Consider the following 10616-nt stretch of genomic DNA (forward strand, 5'->3'; position numbering starts at 1 on the left):
CAATTTATCAGTCACCAAAATTAAAAGTGGGATTCTTCCCATTTCACCCCCCCCCATCACTAATTAGTCACCATTTTATTTATGTCTTTTGTCACCAGTTCACTGTAGTGGCTACATCCCATAGTGGCGTGGCCATGTAGGTGTGTCTACACATGACACACATGAGCATGCATGGTGCTGCATGACCATCCATGAGCACTTGTAAGCAATATCTTCACAGCAAGGAATTTGGTACCAGAGAGTTCTTCTCACTTGACTCCTCCAAATCGAATGTGTGGCTTTTCACAAAATTCTCAACACTTACCTCGCAAGCCACTTTTCATTACCGACAAACGTATGAACATCATCTTCATGACACACCCATGTGCGGTTCTAAACCGGACAGAACTTCTAGAACATTTAAGACAAAATGCTGATGGGCACTTCTGTTCCCAGGGCTGTATCCAAGGTGACTTTCGTTCAAGCACTCCTTGCTGAGCTCCGCAGACCATCAGGCATTCATCTATGCACTGGAATGCGCTGAATACTACATTGTCACAGTGACATGTATTTATAGAAATATATATAATGTATGTAAACACCTTTTAGATCTTGTATGTCAGTTTTTACCACAGGTTATATGGGCTGGTCTACCTCAGTAGCACTTTTCGTAATCATTTGATCCACAATATGCACACCAGGAGCTGCTATGGCTTTTTTTTGTGTATCCATACTTGCAGCAGTTTTTGCATTGTAAAGGTGTAGGTACATTGTCTTACTTCTCTATTTTGACCCAAAATTTTACTTTTCAGTGGAACATCTTGCCCTTCATGATTTGTTTTTGTTACTTTTAAAGAGTTTTTTTCCCTGTTTAGAATATTCTAGATTTCACAGTCAACTGGGTCAAGGTTGTCCTGCTTGAAATTAGCTTTTGTTTTTGGCTACCTCGGAGGGTTTAAATTTTTCTATTAATTTTGTACTTGACTGGGAGAATACAAAGGGAGAATCAAGAGTGCACCAGAAGTCGAAGGTTGAGAATTCATATTCATAATATTAAAAAAGTAAAATTAATTCGGGAGGTGTTCCCTTTGTCCAGGGAGTAAAATTGGTCTTTAAAAGGGCAGCAGCCCTGGGAATATACACCTTACCATCTGTGCCTTTAAGGTAGTCAGTCCATTGAGATTGGACTCATTTTTTAGGGCAAGGCTTGACATGAATTTCTCCCCTTTTGTCCGTATCAGGTAGTACTCCAGAAGAGGCATACTGTCTAACTCCACCCTCCATCAAAGTTCAAGTGTAGGTTTTCTCTTGTGCAAATCATGTTAATCTTTTGAAAATCTGTTTTGATAGAAAAATGAAAAAGTGGAATTGTTACCAAGAGAAAAAGAAAAGTCCTATTAAGTCAACAGCTCAGGTGCAGGGTATCCAGGGTTTTGATAACTAATGTCATCAATGTACTGGGACATTGCTCTCCTTGACTTTATCCTCTAAGTCCCCAACAATGGTAATGGGTAGAGGATCTGGAGGGTTATTTCCCTTGTACAAGTATAGTTCACAAAAAAAGCTTTGGATAAAAGAACACTTTCACAAACAGTCATTCACCACCAGTCCAAATTAGAACAAACATCTCCAACACTACTATGTGTAAAGTACACATCTGTACATACTTTTAGCTCCTCGTTGGGTGAGCGGGTTCCGTTCTCAGCTAGCACTCTGCTGGCTGCGAGTTCGAATCTCCGACCGACCAGTGAAGAATAAGAGGAATTTATTTTTGGTGACAGAAATTCATTTCTCACTATAATATGGTTCCGATTCCACAATAAGCTGTAGGTCCTGTTGCTAGGTAACCAATTGGTTCTTAGCCACGTAAAATAAATCTAATCCTTCGGGCCAGCCCTAGGAGAGCTGTTAATCAGCTCAGTGGTATGGTTAAACTAAGGTATACTTAACTTAACTTGTACATACTTATACTTTCTATCCAAAGAACTTATCTACCCCAGAACATGATCAGTAATACATAATAGAAAGTATAATACATAGAGCCATAGATTTACACGATTTTTATTTATCTGCTGTAGGATCTGTTGCAATAATATCTAATTATGCTCTTAAACATTTTGTAAGTAATTCCTTTGTGTAACAGACTTTTGAGTTTTCATTCTACAAATTATATAAAGTTGATGTAAATGTTGAAATGTAAGTTTTTTGAGAAAAACTTTTTCCCAATACAAACCCGTCACTTTACAATCGTTTTCATGTGCATCACCTCCCTTTTCAGACATGTTCAGAAGAAGCAGCCATGTTTGTCATTAAATCCTGACTCTCAAGTCCCTCTTGTCAGCTGAAAATGGTGATATTAAGTGTAACCAATGTGCAAGTTCTACTTTGTCGAAAGGGCAAATTACCATGTAAATTGATTGGTTTGTACCAAAAAACCCTATTTTCTTTTTATAAAGTTGTACTTGATTTCTGCATTAAAAATCTATCACTTTACAGCTGCATGAGTAGCTATTTCTGCAGGAGGAGATAAGATGCTATTTGGGCATCAATTCACAAGGACTTGAAGCCAGTGAACTATTTAACAACTGATTCTTGAAGTTCAGGAGTTCTGGGGACTAATAAGGGGTCATGGAAGTGGGGTAGTACATTATAAGTAACATTATAGCTTGTACTACTGAAGGACTCACTCTTCATTTGCAGCATAGAAGTAAGGATCCCAGGTTACATTGCTTAGTGATGAGTGACTTAGATTTTGAGGGAGGGGAGTTACTGTCAGGAGCATTTTCTATCTTTTGAGAGGAAGTAACAAAATAGACTGCAGATACAAGAGGGCTAACTGAAGAGGTCAAAGGATGTATGAGCCAGGCCCAAAAGTTAGAAATGGAAGAAGGTATATGGAGACCCCCATGTAGCAGAATTGATTGAAGAATTTTTTATATTTCTTCTAAAGGACAGATGTAGATATAGCCCAAAATTTGTGACCTCTGGCCTTTGAGCTAGTTGCTTTGAGACCAGGAGTACTATTATCATAAGCTTTCACAATGACTTGATGTAATCAAAATGAAATGATGTTCTAGGTACTTCTGTTGTACTATTGCTGGTGAATAATATCAACTGGTTCCCCCTTTCAAAAAGTGTTAGTCTTATAAGGATAAGCCTTGATTGCTTTCTTGTTTTGAAGTTGAACAAGCAAGAATGACAAAGCAATAAGGAAGTTATTTGTATCTTCACCATGAGCCCAGTCACAAATACTTTTCCAGTTCTCTATGTTAGAAACTTCTTTAGAGATAACATGTAACTTACTTAGTTGCTTAGTAGAACCTTACGTTATTAAGAATGCTGTCTACAGAATAAGAACCCATAGAGGATTATCCTCAAGGGTTTGTACACTGAACTTGAATGGCATTGCAACATCAGTGACAAGTCCTAGGATGGGAATTCTGAGCTCTGGGCATAGCTTCCCTTTCAAAAGATTGATGGTGACAAAGCTTACTGGAAGACCCCAGGTCAGTGCCCCTGCTGTTGATTACCCGCGAGAGGACAGAGTGATAACCTTTGATGACAGCTTGGCAAAAAATAAAAAAAAAGCCTATTCTGATGAGGCTCTATTGTAGAGCCTCCATGCATGGAGAATGAGGAGACTTGGATTCTGGTGACGGTGAAGGAGGAGCTGTTGCTAGCATGGAAGTATCCTTGAGAGGTCCAGCAGAAGCAGAAGAGAGGCCAAGAACCAGGTTTGCTGTGGATAAAGTGAGGTTATAGTTCGTCCTGTGGACATGGCTGAACTGCTTCTGTTTGTCCTACATTAGCTTGATTGAGAAGAGTTGAAATGCATGCACCTCAATATTGTCCCAGTAAACCATGAAAATGTTGCTGGGCAATGCTTCTTTGTCTAACAGAACTGACCAGTAGCTTGGGAGCTTGTGATTGAGACTTGTGGTAAAAGGCCTAATAAAGGAGCTCCTACTCTTTCCAGAGCATGTTACAAATCTAGGGATGCAGAGACCACATGGCCAGAAGAGTCTGTTCCAATTTGCTTAAGGTGTCAGCTATCAATTGCACTTCTTTGAAATGTATCTATGGATTAGAGTAGTACAGTACTGTAATCCTCTCCCCACACCATCAGTTAGTGCTTAGACTAGTTCCTGTTAGTGATTCATTACTATCTCAAAACCCATCATTTCAGTGGACCCCCCACTTATTTGCGGCTTCACCTACTTGTGGATTTCTCTGTGGAACATATATAAACATTATTTGCAAAAAATTCGCCTATTTGCGGTATTTTTCATAGAGAAATATTCACAGATTACTGTATTTTCATATTTTCATGACTAAATGCACTTTTTGTGATAAACCTATTAAAATATTCAGGTGTAAGCATTTTTAGAGACGCGTTTTGCTCTAAGACATATCAAGGTAAGTAATGGCGTCAAAACTTGCATGAATCATATGTTACAGGATAACTTTTGCTTGTGGCTCCATGTGAAAAATTAGTGTTACAGGATCTGTTGCCCTCAGTACTATTGGGTAGGGACTGGCACCTTTTACTTGAAAGGTGTTAGGAATAAAACCAAGTAATTTAAACCTCACTGTCAGAAAGTCACCATTTTCAGTGTTTAACTTTGGCCTGTGGTTGTTCTTTGCTGCTTCTGTCACTTATTCTTATATTTTCCCCTGTTTCACCCCATGGACTTTTTCAGTTAGTGTAGTATAAGGTTAAAAGTAGCCATTCTCATAATCAAAATCATACATTTTTAGCATATGCTTGTTTCATTTTGGGTCAGTAGGAGGAGAACCTTTTTTCTGTGGTGAGGGGGAAGAAAAGTTTCATATTTCTGACAGTAATATAGATAGAAAGCTGAGAAAAGAGATAAAATGTAAATGAAGAGATTTTGACTATAATTCATTCAGCTTCAGACTTAAAGCAACACCTTTGGTTAGACTCAAGGGTAAGAATCTTACATACAGTGATGCAGTTTAATTAGTTCACTTTTATATTAAACAAAGGCTGTATCTCATTGAAGATGAAATCTGTTGGAAGAATGTACTAGGATTTAGTAATTAATTTGAGCAAAGTTCTTTATTGTTTCCAGGAGGAGGTTTGGAATTGGGCATCTTAAAGTTACTTCTCATCATTGTCCATAGAAGATAAAGTTGGAAAATATATATATCACAAAGAAAATGGAGACAACTTACATAGTTCATGGTCATGTGGTTCTAAAGTCTAATTTAAGACAAATTTGGTAAGTTTTAATTTTTTTTGTAAAGTGCTGCTAAAGCTCAGATGAGAATTTAAGTGAATTTGGTTACCTGACATGCACTGTAGTACCGTATCGTAAAATGTGTGTTAACCCTTACTGGCTGGCATATATATTCATTAACAAAACCCCATGGCTGGGAAGAGTTTAAGGTCTGCCAGTTTAAAAAGAAAGGTTATCAGTGGAAAGAGGAATACAGTATATGCAAATGCTCTTTGTATAAAAAATAAAAAATTTGAAATGAACCTTACCTCTCCATTATATAGTTTGTACTTCTGTGCCAGTGGTAGTTCAACAGATTGAAAACAAAAAATAATGAGAACACTCGGTTTTCTGTGTACAGGCAGTCCCCGGTTTACGACGGGGGTTCCGTTTTTACGCCACGTCATAAACCGAAAAATCGTCGAAAATCGTCCAAAATCCTAAGAAAACCTTACTTTTAATGCTTTGGGTGTATTGAAAAGGATGTAAACTGCATTTGTATTGAGTTTTTCATAAAAAAACTCCAAATTTTCATTATTCTGCCATTTTGGAGCCATATTTCTTCTGTCGGATCGGTGTACGATGCGTCGTAACCCCGGAACATGCGTCGTAAACCGGGAAATAATTTCTGATAAATATATTTGCAACCCCCATCAGGGGAGTGACAGGCGCAAACACCCGTAACCGGTCAGTCTAGTTCTATCGCCGGTTTTGGTAGGAGTTTGTCAGTGTGTTACTTACATGTACAGGCAGTCCCCGGTTATTGGCGATCCAATTTTTCAAGGCTTGTGTAGCAGCGAAAATCACCAATTTTTGGCACTGATTTCCGCTTATCAGTGCTGATAATCGCGTATTGGCGCCAATACTTACCTAACAGAGGCGCCGATTTTCACTTATTGTCATGCCATCAGAATGGAACCCCCACTGATAACCGGGGACTGCCTGTACTTGGTTTTCTGTTGATGATTGGGTTTGTCTGTGGATTTTCTTGAAATTTCTTTGGATATGGATGGTAATGACAGAATAAGGACCTGTAAGATATGAGGTTGCCATAATAGGCTTTATTTCAGTTCCACTGACCCTGGTGAGGTACATGTGAAACGCCGAGTGTAACATGAATGGTCATTGTCAGATATGTGAATCTTCATCCAATGATTTCATGGTGAAATTGGTGAAAGATCATAAGCGAAGAGAGGCTGATTGTTTAAAAAGACAGCAAAAGAAACGAGGATAAGTCCAATAAGTCTTGTGCTAAGGAAGTGCATGATTTGTCTCCTTACCCTTCTAGTAACTTTGATAAGTCCTTTACTTATTTTCTTCGTTCTGTTACTCTACTAGAGCTTCCCAATCTATTCAGGACATAAGAGTTGATAGAACTGAGTCAGATATTAGGGATTTAAGGTCTAGATAAATGAGTAGGCCAAAATTTTACAGAATGTTTTATCAGCGTTACCCTTTTTGGGTCCTTGGTTGGTTTCGGGTATATCCCCTATGTCATAGGAAAGGGCAGTGCCCTCGTTCCTATCTAATCACGTCTTGCTCCCTTGCTGCCTGGAGCAATAGGGAACCAGGGTATGTCAGGGAGCAGTTTGGATCTGTGCCCATTGTCACCTTCCTCTGTTCAGTCTGGCGTCAGCGGCCTCAGTGCAAGCGCCAGGCTTCGTTCTCTGAAGGATCACTCGGGTAGAATAAGGAAAAATAGTTGCCTGTTGGCTTCACGTGATTTAGCTTTACTGCATCGGGACATCTTGGTAGGAGTGACACTTTTTTCTTTCTGATAATGTTAGTAGAGTGAATAAGTAATGCTAAGGATCATTTGCGGTCTAGGATGTTTGTTAAAGAACCTTTAGTGTCCAGAGTTGGTTCTAGAGTTTCTTCCGCTTCCCAGGTGTCTTGGGTTTCTTTAGCTAAGCGGGAGGTCTGCACCTCGCACCTTTGTGTCTCTCTCCTGTGCAGTCTGCTTCTTCGGAGGTTTCTTCTGTTGGTAAGAGTGCAGGGCGCTGCACTCATTCACCGTTGCATCAATCGCATGCGTGGCTATTGCCGTTGCTACCTTTGCCTGTGAGACTATCGCCTACGCTACTTCACCTGTATGGCTAGTGCGTACATGCCTATTGCCTGCTAAACACTTATGTTCTGTTAATCTCTGCTCTCTCTCCTGTCCATCATGTGCCTGTGACTTCTTATTTGGGCTTTCAGAGAGGTGTTTAACGTTCTTTAGGTTCTCGGGCTTTTGCAGGCTGTGAGGCTTCTCAGTTTTCACCTATGGACTCATCTTCTCTCGTTAAAGATTCTCTGGCAAAGCGTGCTCGCGTTTTGGCACCTTTTTCAGTTGCACAAGTTTCTTCCTTTAAACCGGGGATTGTGGTTTTGGCTTTAGCTTCCCCTGTGGTTCAGGAATTGTCTTGGTGTCTCAAGTTTTTCGTGATCAGAACTTCGATTTGTTCATTGAACTGGTATATGTTCAACTGCCTAAGTGTCTGCGTTTCGAGTCAGATAAAACTGTTTTGTTGACAGCGGCTAAGGAGGAGATGTGATCTATGTGAGAAGTTGTCAGAGTATTAATTTTGAATGAACCAACTGCTGCTTTTCCACCTTCGCTTGCAGTACTCTGCACTGGTTCTGAAGGATCTTGATGTCTTAGGCTCTGCGGTTAAGCCCTCTTCTGCTTCCTTGTTGTCAGGGACACAGTTTGCGGGTCCTCCTGTGGTTGATGCAGTGGGCAATGGTGCAGAATCAGATGAAGATACAGACAAGATTTCTTCTTTTAGGAAATTATTGGTTTTATGTAACGAGAAGTTCATGAATTATTTTGTTGAAGGGGATAAACCAGACACAGTTTCATGTAGGGAAGAAAACCTGGGTCAGTCATTTCTTCCTTCATTTGTACCTCAATTCACTAAGGTCATTCTAGGCAGATTTAAGGGTTTGGGGCAGATCTTGGGAAAAAAATTCTCATCTTAGAATGCTTCCTTATTCTTGCCCCTGTATATGGGTAAAAGGAGAGCTGTTTCTTATTCTACTGGCCTTCTGCCATGTCGCTACATGCTAAGTGGAGCCCCAACCGGAGGCATGCGAAACGCCAGTATTGGTGCCAAGCAGAACGTAAGTACCTGATAGTGTCTGAGTTCCTAATGGTGTCCGATTGCCTTATCGCGCCAGAGCTCATCTTCTTGTAGAGCTTCCAGTACCAGCTCTCAAGCAGTTGGCACCAGCCTACTGGTGGCTGACACAAGTCTCTCTTTAGCTCGGCGCCTGTGTCTTCTAAGAACATACTGTTATTCTTTTTTGAGAGCAATTTACAATTGAACGCCTCTTCAAGTGGCCAACTCTAGTCTTTGATCATCGGGCATCCTTCTTCAGGATTGGACTCCCTCCTCTGAGTACCATACAATTACTCTCGGGCCGTTTTGTCTCTTTTGAGCCTGTTCCACCTTTGCCTAGAGTTCCAGACAGGCCGAATTACTCCCTTTTGTGACATTAATTATTGTCTCAAAGCACTGTCCTTTGTGTACGAATTTATGAACTTGCTGAAGAAGGCTGTCACTCTACAGGGAGTTGGGAGTTGGACTTTGGTTTTTTAAGGGAGCAAGACAGGTGTTTTTTGTCCTTCCCTCCCTCTGATGCTTAGACAGAATTAGTCCCCCTGGTTGAAGTTCTTGTCAAGATTTTGAAGTAAGGATCTTTCTTGACTGATATCAGGAGCAGGGGCTAAAAAGATAGGAGCCTCTCAAGTGTTGCCAAGAGACATCGCTTTGCAGCTACTTTCAGACGGCATATATCCTCAGTCTGTTTTTTCCTTTAGTATGATGATATCTTCCATCCTGAGCATTCTTTTATGGAAACCTTTTCTTGGGCTCCAGGCAGAAGGAAGCGTCATGAACCCTCTCTCTAGCGGCACTCATTCCCAACTGCATGATCATCTTCAGACGTCCTGACACCAGCTCTATGGTGCCTGGCGCCAAATCCAGAGCGTCCAACACGTTCCAGAGCGCTTGGCTCTTTTAGCCATACTAGGCTCCCAAAGTTGAATGCCTAGTTCCTTTTCAGTTTTTTTTTTACAGCATTGTGTTGGATTGCAGCAGAAGTTGTCACTCCTGGGTTTGTTCAAGACCATTGTTACCATGGTCAGACTTTTGTGTATGTTATAGACTTTCCAAGTTCCTAATAGCATGTTAGATGCAGTCGTACTCCGAACTTACGTGAGGTTAGGTTCCAGAACCTCTTGCGCAGGGTGAATTTTCGCGTAAGTTTGGCATGGTCTCTAAAAATGCTAATAAATGCTTATTTCTAAAGTTTAAACACTAAATATGACCCTAATCATGCTCCCAAATTATTAAGTTAACTTTTAAATGAAATTAAAGTTACTGTAATTTCATTTAAAAGTTGGCTTAATACGTTTCCCTTAAAAAAGAGAAATAAATGGTTGACATAAAAACTGAGATTTGGAATATAATTTCTCTCTCTCTCTCTCTCAACCGATCTATTTTTAGAATCTTCTCAACCTCTTTTTAACAACTTTATTCTGCGTCTCTTTCTGTTTGTTCTGAAATGCTTTTTCATGAACAAACAGTGCTTTATATTTTGACTAATACAACTCTTAGTTATTATGTCTCTATGTTTTAGAACGTATTTGCAACACTAGCACATTTACACTTCGTAGACGATACAGGTCAAATTAGATCAATTTAAACTACAGTATCTACTGTACAGGCAAAGACGTACAGTCAATTAATAAGTTGTAAAATATGTGTTAGCCCTAACTATAAACAAGAGAAAGAGAGAGAGAGAGAGATAAGGGTTGTCCTTACTTAAGAGTGAAATTATTTATCAATTATTACGGAGACTGAGAGAATAACACACGAGAGAGAGAGATATTGTCCTCACTTGAAATATCAAGTTATACTATTTATGAATTATTATGGAGAGAGAGAAAGTTATTCTTACGTTAGATATCAAAAGATGGAAATTCAGTATTAAACTAACTGTTAAATGAAATTAAAGTTACTGTATTTTCATTTAAAAGTTAGCTTAATACATTACCCTTAAAAAAAGAAATAAATGGTGCGACTCTCTCTGCCATTCCACCAATCTACTTTTAGAAGTCTTCTCAACCTCATGTTTAAAAACTTTATTCTGTCACTTTCTCTTTGTTCTGATTGCTCTGTGCTCTGAAATGCTCTATGTCTGTATGTTTTAGAACGGTACATTTACACTTTGTAAACGGTACAGGTAAAATTAGATCAATTCAAAATTATCTACTGTATAGTTAAAGACATACAGAGAAACAGTGCTGTAATACGTAGGCTGGCTAACTTCGAACAAGAGAGAGAGAGAAATAACAGTTGTCCTTACTTAAGAATGAAATTTTTTATGAATTATTATGGACACACACAC

The 10616-nt window shown here is 39.4% G+C and overlaps 1 protein-coding gene across 8 annotated transcripts in view; it reads left to right on the plus strand.

Moving 5' to 3' along the window:
* LOC136849144 (uncharacterized) overlaps positions 1-10616 on the plus strand; it is an 85754-nt gene that overhangs the window by 45155 nt on the left and 29983 nt on the right. For 4 of the 8 annotated variants that reach the window (XM_067122217.1, XM_067122215.1, XM_067122212.1 and 1 more), the window contains one exon: positions 5073-5222. The exons of 2 other annotated variants lie outside the window; for them this stretch is intronic. The gene's annotated coding sequence lies outside the window, so the exon portion shown is untranslated. Of the gene's footprint in view, positions 1-2257; positions 2388-5072; positions 5223-10616 lie in introns of all 8 variants that reach the window. 2 more of the 8 variants (XM_067122218.1, XM_067122214.1) reach the window with 1 other exon arrangement.

Source organism: Macrobrachium rosenbergii, chromosome 20 (genome assembly GCF_040412425.1).
Source record: "Macrobrachium rosenbergii isolate ZJJX-2024 chromosome 20, ASM4041242v1, whole genome shotgun sequence".
In the NCBI taxonomy this organism is placed as follows: domain Eukaryota; kingdom Metazoa; phylum Arthropoda; class Malacostraca; order Decapoda; family Palaemonidae; genus Macrobrachium; species Macrobrachium rosenbergii.